Source organism: Buceros rhinoceros, unplaced genomic scaffold (genome assembly GCF_000710305.1).
Source record: "Buceros rhinoceros silvestris isolate BGI_N320 unplaced genomic scaffold, ASM71030v1 scaffold3019, whole genome shotgun sequence".
NCBI lineage: Eukaryota > Metazoa > Chordata > Aves > Bucerotiformes > Bucerotidae > Buceros > Buceros rhinoceros.
Window position 1 is genome coordinate 1 of NW_010430779.1, and position 14,783 is coordinate 14,783.

Here is a 14,783-nt window from a genome sequence, read left to right on the forward strand (position 1 = left end):
AACCAGGAAGTCTAGCCCAAACCGGGACAGCGGGTAAGGGTTTGGGTTGTGGTTACAACTAGAAGCTACATATACTCACGCAGCAAAGCCCTCTGCAGTGAGACGTAAGTGTTGTCATTTCAGTAGAGGGTTGCATGAGTATGTAACTTCAATGGAGAGAATAGATAAAGGAACACCACAGGCATCCAAAGGAGTTTTGTGCTTGAGATAGCCATCAGATTTTTTGCTAAGGTGTTGGTCTCCACAATCCCATATTGGGGTGGTTTTAGTGAGTTAAGCTGTATGGAACCAGCAGAGTCTAAACAGTGTCTGCCCTAAGAGCTTGATGTTCTCCAGGTGAAAATCTCAATAATGGGAGATGACAGCTCAGAGTGTCATAACGACTTAAACTGCATTTGTTGAAGGTAAGAGAGATTGCCTGACACTGCTGTGTTGAGAAGGGAACGTTATACATTATTCACTCAAGAACAGGATGCTTGGTCTTGATTTACTGACAGAATGGTAAGTTTTAAACTGTGTGCCTTGGGAAACTGTATGAACTGATTTCTCTTGTGTGTGATGTGGGAGTCTACTGCAGTCCTGGCTAAGGTTCATGGGGAATCGCTCTTGGAATCGCTCCCTAGGTTATTTGTAGTGGGAGGCACGTAGAATGGAACCATTAATTGGTAAAATACGACTCTGGAGAGCTGCAGTATATTTCCCTTTGCTTCATACAGTGAAATATTATTATCCATAGTCGTATTATTATCATCCATGTTACTGATTTGTTTCAGCCAGCCAGAGACTTAATTCTCAGGCTCTTCCAGATCTTAATAAAAACTTGGATTTTTTGTAAGATGAAAAATAAATGCCAACATATAATGTGAACATTATAAATTTGTGTGGGTGTAATACTGTGAGCATGTTTAGTCACATTTATGTTGCTGAGATGAAGTGCATCTCACTGGTGAGCATCTGGTTTAGATATCCATGCTCTTCTGTGGTCACAGAATAGCACAAAAAATATGGACCAGGTCTTCATCTTAAGGAACAGTCATTGGTCCATTGGCTTCAGCTGAGCTGCAGAATGAACCTGATTTTGAATATGGAGTGAAATCAATGTACTCAATGAACTATTTAACTGAGCGTTCAGGCCCTGTGCATTCCTACTTAAGTCTTCCTGTATGTGTGTATCTATAGGGACTTACATACACGTATGTAATTCTATTGTTTAAGATATATACAGAGAGAAAGAAACTTGCTGTGTAGGAACATATTTATGTCCTGCATCTGTCAGATGTCACACCAAAGAGTATTCCATGAAAGTAGTCCATCTCAATTTTCTTTATAAATCTAACAGTATAGAGAGGAAACAGGCTTAAGTTCTTCAGGTAAAATGCATGTGGATTCTTAAATATATAGGATATATAGCGATTGGGAAGAAATCCAGATTCCTCCCAAAACCTACCTGAAAAATACAAATTTGCATGGTCAAAGATTTTATGTCAACCTTTTGTACATATAAGGTGTAAAATTCTTTAGCATTGATAAGTCTTTATATTCCACACAAATCATCCTTAATACACCACTGATAACATTAGTAGTCATGCTGCATTGTTTGCTGATAATTGCACTTCACACTGTCTGTTGGGCAGATTTGAACGATAGAAATGAATACTGAATTTGAGTTCACTGTTGGTGTTTGAAATGTTGCGCTGAAACTAGGAGTGGAAGGAATTGTAGAAGTTATATTCTCTAAAACATAAATGTTTGTAATTTTTCATCTCCTATTAATAATAATACTCTGGCAAAGGTTAAATCTTGTAAATATTTTACTTACTACAGTCAGGAGATTTATACATTGTTGAGTACGTCTCTGAAAGAGCTCTAAGTACTGTTGGCTGTTTGCTTGACACCATTTAGATTTCATCTGGAGATAATGGAAGTTTTCACATGCTGTTATCTTACTGACCAGAATACACTAAATTTCTTGACTGTTAAGTGTCAAAACCTTTTCTGTATTTATTCAAATATAACTTTCCTAAACATTTCTGCAATCAAATTCTCCAGCAAGGGGAAAAATACTCAGTGAAATCCCCTGACAATATGCCTACAGCTGCCTATCACTCATGTTGTGTCTTCATGGAGGAGAGGAGGAGTGAGTGTTTGGGCATAGCTCTTAAGAGATTTAAAAGGATACAAAATATTTTTTCCATTATAAGAAGCTGATCATTTTGCTATGCCAAATTCAGTACATTTAACACATAAAACCTACTATCTAGACTTCAAATTTCACTGAAAGATTTTGTTTATGGGCAGAGATGATAAAAAAATCTTATGAGTGCTTGAAGCTAGAAAACCAAGTAACATAATCTTATAAAGACTGTTTTGGTGTAAACAGAAATTTCAATCTGGCAAAAGTGTATTTGTTACTCCCCCTTCTCTTCTTTTGACACCAAATCTGATAAGGGATTTTATTTTAATTCCTGTTCAAATTTATTCTGCGTTTTCTAATGGATTTCTTTTCACCCCTAACACTCCTTTCTTGTGTCATATTTTATTGTGATTTACTGCTCTGAAAAAACAATCTTTTGGCATACTGTTGAAAGCTACTGAGGAAGCTGCATCTTAAATCAAGTCCAAAACAATTCTATCAATCAATCAGATCAACACTAAGATGGTTAGAATTATGGAGGAAAGTAAAATTTAGAGTCAGTCTAAAAGACAGTCAAATATCTGAGATATAACAAGGTTCTAAAGAGAGTGAGTATTAAAAATGTAAGTATGGTAAAGTATGTGCTCAAAAGAAGTGAATGGTCTTAATAGTTCTTTGCAGAGTAGTGCCATGGGAGGTAGAACCATCAATGAGATGAATTTATTTTCAGTGTAACAGCAAACTGTATCATCTCTGGGAAACACAGCACAGAGAAAACATATATTTGAGCATTTGTTTAGATCTGAAATGTACAGTGATTTTCTTTTGCTAAAATGAAGTCAATCTTCCTGCTTGCCAGATGATGAGTATTAAGTAGCCACTGAGACAAAACAAATAAACAAATTATTTCAGAACTCGTTAAACATGCCTGATATGCCAAATCAGTATTATTAATAAAATTCTTTAATTATTTTGTCACTGATCGCTGATTTCACCATAGCTTCTTTCACCATCTCTTTTAGCCTAAAGGACTGCATAGATGGCAGAATCACCTAAGATGTAAGGACTTCCCTGCTGATATATTCCAGTCTGCCTGCTCAGGGACTTGTTCAAGCCAAGTTGTTATGTCTGCACAATACCCTTCTTGAGGTAGTCTAGGCTTTTTCCCAAAGAAGGCTTTTACAGTCAATGTATTACTGCTTACACAATGGAAAGGTGATGTTATAAAGCCAGCCTCGCTCAGCACTGTAGGATTTAAGAAGAGACTGCATGTTTACTTTAAAGTTGAAATGTAATATAGCGATAAATGGATATGATCAAACTTCAAATGTTGTTCTGGAATACTTCCAGCATTATATATATCCATCTATGAGTAACACTTAGGTATAGTGTAAATCAATATGTTATTATGCAGAATTTCCATGCACTTCTACATAACATTTCTTTTATTCAGATCTCATTGCATACTTTGTAAGGTAGCAAAGAATTAACCTAAAAGGGTTTATCTTCCCCATACAGTGCACTGTCCAAGTCTCATTCTCCAGCAACTTTTGAGTAGCTCTGCTCCAAGATCTCTTAGGAAGAGAAAGTTTAACCATAGTCCAAATGAATCTCCAGGCCCACTTTCATGCCATGGCATTTGCCACCCTATTCTCCAATACATTTATATAACTGATGTTCTGCTTATCAAAATTTGACTCAGAGAAAGAGGTGGCCTGTGAAGACACTAGTGTGAAAACTGGCAGTGAAATTTGTCTGACACATATTGCTGGCACACCTCCTTGCCTCTAGCTGTTGAATATTGAAAGAAACCGTCTAAATTAAGATTGGAAGGCTTAGCCTATATTACATGTATGTGTAAGAAGTTACTGTATTTATCACAGGAAGGGCATGTGATAACAAACAAGAGAGAAAATGGTTGTTATGACCTCACATGGATAGGAGAGACAAGTGTATCCAACAACCTGTAGAGTGCACTGAGAGAACTCAAGATAAAATCTACCCTCCTCATTTATTTCTTGTTAGCCAAAAATAAATCTCTTCCACCTACAAACCAACACAGTCCCTTACTGAGATACGCAGGACGGAGCTTAACGAACTATCTCCAGAATGAGCAATCAACAGGGCTGAGTAGGCTAAACAGAGCATCAAACTGGTAAAGCTTTGATGCTGGCAGGGCTTAATCTTGTGGCATTGCCCTCTGTGCCATGGAGATGTATCAGCTCAGCTGGAGCTTGTTTGCATGGCTGTAACAGGATACACATCTCCCTGCCATGTTCATGTGCCAAGGCATGTTAAGGTATCTTGATGGTTGTAAGTTGAAATATCTATCAGTAGAAGAACAAGAAGACTACAATATAGGCCTCTTTAGTAGAGCAAATGTGTCTGTACTGGACAAGCAGTTTTTGAGGCAGTACGTTCTCAGGTTTCATTTCACTGTTGCCTCCCATGTTCTTTAACATAAGGACTTTTATCAAACTTACCCTGAAAGTTGCTTATTAACTAGAAAGTGAAAAGAAACTGGTTATGTTAGGCTGTATTAAGCTTACTATCCTTCACGAAGCCACTCTGTGAATATGTGAAGAAATGAACAGAGCTATTCCTCATATTTCAGCAGCTATAACTTCTATAACATATGCAGATTTAATAACATGAGATCAGAACCATGTCTAAAGGATTCTATGTTTAGACAAAGATTTTTCAAGGTCAGAATATGTTCTCTTGAAATGTTTAAGTCAAAGTGCTTAAAAAGGACATTGAAACCTCATGTGGACTCCAGCACTCAGTTTTAGTCAGCAATTTTGAAGGACTTCACTATAGGAGCTGGAGAGAAGGGCAAAAATCTTCTGCTTTGTAGGTGGTGATTAATGAGTTTTTGACATGGAATAATGGTAAGACTTTCTGTCACAATAGGGGACAGGAGGCAGAGATCTAGAAGATCCCTTTCAGTTAGACTTCCCACGAACAGTGGAAGAGAGGTCCCAGGTCGTGCCTGGGGTTAAACTCGCCGAAGAAGGCTGGGTGAGTTTAGACTAGAGAACCTTAAAAGCAAGGTGAGAGACAGTAAAGATTACTCTATTGCTGTATTCCCCTCTGTTCTGATGTGAAAGATACCTAAAGAATAACTGAGATAATGAAAAGATAAATGGTTATACAAGAATAGGTGGAACTACTCCTGTCAATAAGCTGAACTGATAAGCACTTTTAGCTGATATAACTGCACTTGCTAGCTTGGGGCAGAGAGAGGGACAAAACTGCAGTTTAAAAATAAAGGTCAGGTTTTATGTATTGAGATTTGAGACCATTTTTATCCATTGGACTTCACAAACAAGATTAAAAATATGATTATTTTCCCTCTTTGAAAAGGCAGAAGACCAAGGCTGAGATAGACAAATTATTTTCTTGAATATGTAACATAGTAGATACTTCTTTGGAAAGTTTAAGGCTAGAGCTCACTCTTCTGAGAGGCAAGATAGGACTCACCAGTAGACCAAGCTTAAAGCGGGGAAGTTTCTCTAGCACAGAGAAGCCTACAGCAGGCAGGAATTGAAGGATCTGATTTAGCAAGAGCACGAGCATTTGTATGACCGAAGTTACATGTGTATATATTAGAAAGATTGAAACTTTATTATATGTTACGTAAAATCTCAGAACTCTCTAAACAGACAAGGAATCACTGCTGTATTTTTCTTGAAAATGTGTCCATTTAGTGGCGTAGATTGTTTTGTGCAGGAGGATCAGGAGTGGATTGCTTTCAGCCTGACCAACCGGTCACTCAGTTTTTGTAAATAGGTTCAAATGTGCATCTTTCCAGAGGTGTCAAACAGTGGCTCAGTGATCAGTGACATTATTGCGTACTTATCCGTGTGCAGATTAATACTTCTACCATCCCATCTTCTGCTGTTAAATCAACTGACATTCACACCTGTTCAGTCCTATAGAACAGAGAAAAAAAATCCAGTTAGTGTAATTTTTGCATCGAATTCTTATACACCTCATTCATTTTCTTCTGTAATTAAGGTAAGAAGGGCAAGAAGTATACTTGAAACACATCCAAAGAAGAACTCATCTTCCTAAACAATGAAGCTTTCACAGGTTGCTCAATGGCAATTGTTAGCTTGAAAGATTTTGGTAGTCGTCTATACTTACCTGTCAGAAGGCCTGCCGGGCTGATTTGATCTGGGATGATTCACTGAGCAACTGGTGAGCTTTGCCATCTTGTCACATCCAGCATGTGCTTCCACTTCTGCTGTATCCACTGTTCTTCATGGCCTTACGGTCCCTTGGTCTTCTCTAGCATTCCTGGAACAGGCCTGAACCCATGGGCCTCAGTGTCCAAGATGTTGCTGCATCCTACTTGCTAACAGGTAGCAAGTCAGATTTAGTGGGGGAGGGGGAGGGAAGAAATATTTTAAACAGCCATGAAATGAGTTAAAAATAACAAGTGTCACACCCCTAGCCAAAAGGAGGAGGTAGGTGATGACAGCTCGGCACTGTGTCATCAGCATTGTTTGGATTGCTGTAGGCTGGGGTGAGAGGAGGTTTCCTAGTCACTCCCCAAGTTCCCTCAGTTTTACTGCAGACCAGGGAACTGCTTGGGTTTGCCTGGCAGTGATATTATCAGCTGCAGCAGGTGACATACGGGAGGCTGAGGTCGTGTCCCAACAGGCAAGCTCTGTGCAGCTCCCTTTCAAGAAAGGGAGGGAAACACCTTTCTTTAAAACTGAGAAACATTTGTGGTGGCTGGCATGTTAAAACTGCTGTGGTTGCACCTCCACATGCTTCTGTAAAAACTTTAAGGCAAAAAATGTGAACTTGGAACCACAGATACCCAGGCCTTCACCTGCCTGTATGCAGAAGCCAGTAGATTTGGAAGGAGCTGGAACTGATTTGACAAAACATTGCCTCCCCGCCCCTTGAGAAAAAGCTGAAAGATTTTAATTTCTGAATACATGTGGGAGAAGGGTCATAGAAACCTTGATCAAGGATTTTTCAAAAGCCTGAGTGAAGCCAAACAAACTTCAACTTGGCACGTCAAAAAACACATCGTGGTATTTGAAGGGCGATGCGTAATTTTTGAAAAGATTCTTGCCAAATGTATTAAAAAGAAAGGGATTTTTATGTAAATATGCCTCTTCACTTATCAAGACATTGCAGCATTTTGCTAGGGCATTAAGACAGGGAATAACATCTAAAACAATAATCTCTTATCAAGCTGAGTAAAATGTGAACCATACATAAATAAGTTCTTAAAATCTGTCGTGTGCTAAAATCATATATTTGATTTTAAAGAGCAGCTTTTTCTACTGAGATTTACATTTAATTTACCTTCTTATCTGAAAGCATAAGTGAAGTTTACATACATACACAGAGGGAAGGATGGAGAGAGAGAAACAATGCGTTGGAAGCAATGTACTACCAAGATCAAGTTGCCATAGTTTCACAGTCATTTCTGTCTCCTGTCCCTCTGTTTTATGTCTGTTGAGCTTCTCTCTTGGGAAACTCACAGTGGTCATATTATTCTGGAGTGTCAATTCTGATCTTCATTTCAGAAGTACTTTCCTGTACTTAATTTGGTATTTATACAGATTTCTTACATCTTAAATCTTTTAAGGAATTCTTGGTTTCTCCCAATTTATTTTTTTTCATCTTACAATACACACTGTGACCTCAGCCTAGAAATTTGAGATAAAATAAGAATACAGGAACGTAATACAATTGCTGCATTAGGAACATACAGTTCCCTTCCATAGGGAAAGTAGCAAGTAGCACTAAAAAACTCATGATATAAAAAAAAAAAAGCATGAATGTGAAAACCAATCTTTCTTCAGCAGAACTAATATCTTTGAATACCTCTTTACAAGGCTTGATTTATGGCAATGCTATAGTGATTTAAAAAGGGAACCTTTTTTTATCCTTGTCCACATCAACAATTTTGTGTGTTTTCATTTTTTTACTCTGCCCTTGCTGAGCAGAACTAAATCATTTGCAAAAGATTGTAGGCTTGGCATAGTTTAACAAGGATCAAAGGCACCACTAAGGAGTTTCTCTGGTCAAATAAAATCAAAAATTAAGTATTTGAGGCTACCTAGTACAATTACTCTGAAATGAATTAAAAGTAAATGTTAAATGAACCTGCCTGACATTTGTTCTCCTCCAGTCAGTCGGGCATTTTATTTGTTGCATTGCCAGAACAGAAAAGGAACCAAATTTCAAGTCTGTGAAAGTGAATTCTTAATAAAGAAAAACAGTTCAGTCACTTTGACATGGAGTTAAAAGAATATTTTTCCTATCAGTGCTCAGTGAGTTACAGCAAGTCCAGCTGATAAAATGGAAACACTGTTCCATTTTGTTTAGAGCAGGTTTTACAAATATCAACAACCTCTTTAATCCCTCTTGCATACATTTTCCTCAAGGCTGTAAAGTTATAGATTTATGAGTCTGGACTGTCATCTGAAATGGAGGACAGTTCTCTGCAAAGACAGTATTCCACAGTTAGACTAAAAAGTTCCACTTCTTATTTGAGGGTAATTTGCTAATTTGACAAAAGTACCGGTTTCATATTCTCTATGGAAAAGTGGAGGCTTCGGTTTTAGATGGCATCCACTTGTGTGTCCCAATTTTAAGCATGAGGATGATATTGCAGCATTGAATATTAGGCACATATGAAAGTGTTTGCAGTAGTGGGTTCCAAGTTAAAATGTTATTTTAGGAAAGGGAATTTGGTATATTCTTTTCCCAGAATAAAATAATTTCTTAAAATAATACAATAATTTTAATATACAATTTTAGATGAGATAGTATTTTGTTTGTAATTGTATTTTCCTGAGTCCTATTCTATTGGAATGTCTTCCATTTGGGAGGTCGCAGTAGACTTTTCTGTTATTACTCATTAGTTTCAAGGCTGAGGCTGAGGATATCCCATGACCCTCAAGTTTAACACTTTGTCTGATTAGGCTTTAAATGGCTGCGATTTTCCTAAAGGCTCATATGTGTGTAGCACTGCTTTAAAAGTATAAACCAGAAGGAAGTCCCATATGGGACAGTAGCTAAGCTAGTGGAGCTAAACCCGCTACTCTCTGAGAAAAGGAAATGAACCTTGCTTCATTTCAGCTGAAGCCTGTTCTTCTTTGGGAGAAGTTGTCTGGCGCCGCAGAACAGATTAGTAAGCCGAGACCTGAAGACTATTAAGTTTATTTTAAGAATGTGTTGCCAGATATCTAATAAATTTACTTACTGCTGCAGGCCATGCATGCATTAAGACTTACTAATCCAGGTGGTGGTTTTTTCCTTCAGAGGGAGGTGCAGGGTGTGGATCGTTAGAAAAAAAGGTATTCTGCTTTAGGTAATGTGGGCATTGTTTCATGATAGACATGACAGCTTGAGTGGTATGTTTGGGTTTTCTCTGTTACTCCTCACAAAGACATTTAAATTATTTTTCTGTTGCAAAGTTAGTTTATGACTACTCAACGTGCTAATTTAACAACAACACAGAAATAACGTCGTAATAACTGAATATTTCATATAAACCAAATAGATTTTTTCATTGTTATTTTAAGTATTATTTCAAAGATTACTTTTACAGTGTTTGAATTTAAAAGTTTTCCTTATTGCAGTTCAGAACTAGTCATATCATCCAGTTTTCTCAGGTCTCTCCTTTGTGCATGCATGAAAAACATGTCACTGGACTTTAGTTAGCCATCTAGACTGGTGGGTTGAGCACTCTCCAATTATATTCAAGGGAGTAAGTGAATTCTTTCCAGTGGGTAGTGCAGCTGTTCATATCAGATGTACCTGCAGTTCCTGAAGATGCAGTTCTTTCCATTCATTTTGCCTAGACAGCTAGCTGAAATTAAACCTATGTCTTTTACATTATAAAATTGGATTATATGAATCCTACCCTTAAGTGGCAGGTCTCTTGTCTTCACCTTTGTGGAACAGCAGCCAGTTGATTGTGTTCCTGTGCACTGGGACCTGAGAAAATCTGTGATGGTTATTCACCAGAGCTATTGAATTTGGCTGCTTTGAATTTTTTTCTGCTGTGAATTGCTGCTAATACAGCAGTCTAAAGGTAACCCTACCTGCTGGTACCTTCCCTTTTGCAAGACTAGTGGGATATTATTGTCATCAGCTGTCAACTTTCCCCTTTCAAATGCTTCCTCTCTTTAGTTTCTGTCACCTTGGTTTTGGTTTTGTCCTGTTTCTCTTGAATCCCTTTATGTGAGTTAGTTCTCCAGAAGAGATGGTAAGGTACCAAAAATTTTACTCTCTTCCTTGTCTTTTAGTACTTTCAAATAAAGGTTATCAGCAGTGGTTGCTACCTGCTGATTAAAGTATTTCCCTGATAAGTGCCTCACAAATAAGGTAATATCAACTAAGAGACAAGTGGATCCGGTCCACACGGTGCTCCTGCATCTGTTTTGATGATTCAAACTTGGGTTTTCTTTATCTGCTTTGCTCTTTCCTTTGAAAGCTCACAGCCTTTTTGGTGCAGCCAATAGATTGAAGGTATCCTGGCTCTTGGTGAACTAATTTGTACTGAGCTGATTTAAACTGGAATTAGTTTAAAGCTATGAAATGCAGTAGCTGAAGAGCCAGTGCATGTTTGCTTCCACAGTTTCTGTAAATTAAAATCTGGTTAATTTCTTAATCAGAATCTGGTTAATCTCCTGTGGAAGAACTGGGCATAGCCTTGAATTGGGAATTCCTGAAATTAACCCACCATGAATCTACAGACTGTGCTTGAAGACATCCTTAGTTACGCTTAGTTGAATTTTACTAGGATCAAAATTTAATATGCCCTAGCTACCCTTTACATTCATGTCTCTTCTCTCACTTCCCCTTTTCTCCTTGTAACAAAGCAACTATACAGTATTCTTCAGATATTTTTTCTGCTATGTGACTTCAAGCATTTGCTTAGTCTAAGCCTTGGCAAATGTGGCCATTGCAACTTGCTTCTTGGGGGTAGACATAAAACAGAAGCAAAAAAGAGTTACAGAAACTACTGAAAGACGGAAACTGTCTGCAGTTCACTGGATACCAGCAATTACACTCCAGGCAAGCCAAGCCATAATGCTGGGAAGTGTGTGTTTTCTCATGGGAAGTCAGAGAAAGCATTGTTTTAGTTCCTAACCACTAGGGGCTAGTTTAGGGGATTGGTTTTGGTTGTTCTGCAAATATATTGAGTTACAGTGGCAAAGAGAGTGCAGAAGGGTGCAGAGTTCAGCAAGTTATTTTAGTGATTGGAGTCATTATAGTACTTTTGAAAAAGACTTATAAAGGTGAAGCCTTTTAATGGGATTCTAATTGGATAAAATTATTAGGTTACCTTATTCATTGTTCAAGTAAATTCAAAACATTCTAATGGCATATTTCATGTGCTGGGTTTACTTATGCATTTCACTTTTGCAAATAGTTTTGAAATTAAGGCAGTTTAACAGGCTATGTGTTTTCTGATTGTCGTAGCAGAAGGAATAGCTATGATTCTATGACCATATGCGTTGGAAGGGACCTTTATAAGTCTAGTCCAATGAGGTGCTGCCCCAATGCATTGAACAGAGAACATCTATTATCTGTTTTACAGGGGTTATTTGTTTAATAGTTTGGCAGACAAAAGATTAACACAAGACCTTTGCTTTTTTAACCTGGAGCTAGAATTTACTGGGACTGTGATGGCACAATATGGCAAATCAGAGTTGTTGAAACTGTGTCTTGAGCTGAACATACAATTTCTTCTCTATAATTATTCTGACTAGCAGAATCACCTAAGATTGTATGTTCCTGCTCTAGTCAGGCAAAAACCTCCATGTTTATTCAAACCACGAATAATGAGTCGCAAATAGCATGGGGATCAAAAAACTTGGGAGGTGCTAAGGTTGTCAGGGAGCTTTATGGCTAAACAGGAATCATGATGTTGGGGACTAAGATTACCGCATTTCACTTCATATTTTACTTATAATAAATTTTTTGAGATAACTTTATCCTGGTATATTTTAACTAAGTTGGCTTGGCACAGCAGGAGGCTGATCAGAGGATGAAAAAATGGAGCAGATGTCTAAAAATGGATGATTCCCTTTTCTTTCCTCTCTCTGTGTCTTTGGCTTCTCTGCAAGTTAAACTCAAATTCAGGAGGGGGTACATAATTTCTTAAGATGTCTTGCTATGGTTTTAATTATGTTGTGCAATGATTCCTGAACTGTAGGTGGACTGTTAATATTTCACAGTTGCTCATGTTCTCCTTATTAACATACTTTTGCAGTACGTTTAGGAAGTGAAATAAGAAGAGAAAGGAGAAAAGACCAATAGCAAAAATTAAAAAAAACCCTCTTCTTTCTTCGTGCTTTGTTTACCATTTGGTTTTTTCCTCTTTCTTGTGTTTGACGTATGTTCTTTACCCTGGAAGAACTTATAGGTTGGGGTTTTTTCCACATTAAGCAACCTCACCTGGTGACTAAAAAGAGCAAATATGTTCCACCATAAAGATTTACAAATACCAGACAGCCATGTTTCTTTGTACAGACTATCTCGTGGACACAGTAAGTCTCTGTGCCTATGGTTATACTATTTAGTTGATTTTTCTCTGACTGATTATGCCATGGATACCATGTAGGGAAGCCAAGAGTTGTATCAAGATGCATCAATTTCTATTGTGTCAATAAGTGAACACTGTGATATACTTGTTTGCTTTTGTTTATGAATTATGGTTCTGGAGTAGCCCCTAGGGACAGCAAAGCTACAATCAGACATTCTTTATGGAATGCCCTTCAAGTCAATGGTGCTTAAGAGACATGATTTAATGGTAGAGTCATATTTTATACTCTCTTCACATAGCCCAGTGATCTGTGGAGAGAGCTGGAACTGATTCTTTCTTTCTCTGAGCTCTTTGCATCATCATAGAAAGTTCTGACTATCTAATCTGTATTTCTCATGGAGGTTTTATGTCTTTTTAAAGATATCTGAGCAGCATGATTAGAAAGATAAATGCTTAAATGGGATTATTCATTTTAGTCTTTTTCTCTTTAACCACTTTACTGACTAAGTCCTCTTCTCCCTCCTCTTTTATGCATATTGAGTGACTGACACTGGAGTTTCCAGTTGATTGGATCTTTATAGAAATTTCTGGTTTTATGAGCTATGCAAAAATAATATATCACTGTTTTCTGACAGATGACCAATTTGCTGATAGGACTCCTATAAAGACCAATTATAGATAACATCTATCTTTGTCTTTCCATATTCAAGCAAATCTTTTTTGGAAGGTATGGTCCTCAGCAGTCTGTCAGTCATGACGCCACAGTCATGAAGTCAGTTTGTGATGCACCTTTCTCTAGATCCTCAGCATTAGCTCCTTACAAAGTTTTTCACCATGCCTCACAACTCTTGTCATCTCATTACTTGTGAATATCACACTGGGCCATGTTCTGTCTAGCATCTTCTGATTTAGTGCTGCTGCACTCTGATCTCTGGCAAAAATTAAAAACCAGGTTGTCATACATCACTATAGCAACATCTTGCCCACCACATCTCACTGAGATGTAAGCAAAGTTATTTTGGATTTACCTTGTTGTAACATGGCCCTCCTTCCTTTTGTTTAGTTTTAAAAGCACTCTGGTAATGGCTTCCCTCTCCAAACCTCTGATGCACTTGTATTGCAAGCACTTGTCTAGGAAAGGAACAAAAACAAAACTGTCATTGAGGTATAGTACCTTAATTATTTGCCTAGCAGCTAAATGTTTGACTCTGCCCAAGGGAAGTGCTGGTGAGCAATGCAAAATTCATTTGCCTATAGAAATATTATTGTAGGGCAGATAATTAATTTAATAGAGAACTAAATTAAGTTGGCATGTGCAATTTTATTTCTGATACTTTATAATTTCTGAAAGCTATGCTCTTAGTATTCTTTACAGACCTTATGTTTGTGTGGTGCTTGGCTCTAGTATGTTGTAGAAAAGGCCCAGTTTCATCTAGTTCAGGCACAGTGGAATTCATCTTACCCAGCATTATATGACTATAATAAAAATGTCTGCAGTGTAACTAACTGGTCACGACAGGCCTCTTTAACAGCTGCTGAGGAAAAATGCACATATTTCTGCATATTTTGAGACACAGCTAATCTCATTCAAAAAAAAGATACCTAAAATAGGTCATAGCCTTACAAAATGCCTCTTTCTCAGTTTTGGCTATAAAGACAGTTTAGGATTTCTATCCTCCCCAAAAATACCTGGAATTAGATAAGACATCTGTAGTAGTAGTAATAATAATAATAACAATAGTAATAGTTACAACCACAACATTGGTTTAATTATTTGGGGACATTGGCCCATGAAATGGCTTATATAATTTAGAAAACATTTCTCTGAACAAGCACTTGAAAAAGCACAAAGTGAAGAAAGCAAGATCTAAAATACCTAGATTTTTCTCTTAAAATTCTAAATCTGATGGTTTTCATACTGCATTCTAAAAGGTGAACGATATATATTTCAGAAGCAGAAGTAAACCTGTAGAATCTGGAATCCCTCTGGGAATAATACTTTTTTGTTAATTTTGTTTTGTTTTTACTTTAAGAAAAAACAGAAAAAACTGCTGAAAGTGAGAAATGAGTGGAATTAAGACAATATTAAATCTTTCATATTCTTGTTTTTGTGCTTTT